This window comes from Lutra lutra, chromosome 2 (genome assembly GCF_902655055.1).
Source record: "Lutra lutra chromosome 2, mLutLut1.2, whole genome shotgun sequence".
In the NCBI taxonomy this organism is placed as follows: Eukaryota; Metazoa; Chordata; class Mammalia; order Carnivora; family Mustelidae; genus Lutra; species Lutra lutra.
Window position 1 is genome coordinate 14,243,061 of NC_062279.1, and position 925 is coordinate 14,243,985.

At 48.4% G+C, this 925-nt stretch overlaps 1 pseudogene; it reads right to left on the bottom strand.

The window, feature by feature from the left end:
* Positions 1-382, bottom strand: LOC125093971 (cytochrome c oxidase subunit 5B, mitochondrial-like; annotated as a pseudogene).
* Between the last annotated feature and the right edge of the window lie 543 nt (positions 383-925).

The window sequence follows — 925 nt, forward strand, 5'->3', positions numbered from 1 at the left end:
TCAGTGGGTCAACTGGTGGGGCACCAACGTGTAATGGGCTTCACAACTAGGGCATTGCTGAACCTTGCCTTTGTGCAGCTAGAACCTGATGATGGTACTATTGTCCTCTTCGCAGATGCAGTCATTTGCTTGTTGGTGATGGATGGGACTAAATTAGGGTCTTCCTTGGTGCCTGCAGCTGCCTTTGGGGCTAGCATATTGCATGGGTCCAGTCCTTCCTGGCAGCCATCATGACCTCCCTCTCCAGCCCAGTCGCCTGGTCATTAGTAAGAACACCACCTCCAGATGCTATGGTGTGCACCGCAGCGACTCCACTGGGACCGTGGGCCTTGAGAACCTGCATGGCCAGTGTTCCAACTCCCTGAAGTAACCTCGAAGCCATCACGCCAGCTACAAACAACAGTACTTCCTTGAGCAGACTCGAGAAACACGTGATTTCCGGAGGAGGGCTTTCCCCCACTCATCGAAATAGATTTACTACCACCTCCCAAGTTGAAAGTCTCAGTCTGAGGGTTTCGACCGTGACAGCCTCTTGAGATTGCATCCCACAGAACAGAGAACATAGACCAGCTAAAAAACTTGTCCTATTTTTTAGGTCTTGATCCTATCTTAATATGCAGAACTAGCTGACCAACCTTCAAATATTCACTGCGATTCCTGAAAAACTGAAATCTCATCAGAATAAACTAGAGTGGGAGCGTAGCATAGTCTGGGGGCAAGACAGGGAGAGCGTACTCTGGTTCCCATGAAATGAGAACTGGCCCTCCTTCCTGACAGGTAGTGAAAGAATATTCTTTTCAGGTCAGGAGCTGCACACCATATTCCCAGTCTGAGTTCATCTGCTTTCATAGAGATACCACATCCAGAATGGCAGCTACAATTGGGGTATTACATGTTAAGTTTGTGATAATCCACTATCATCTGC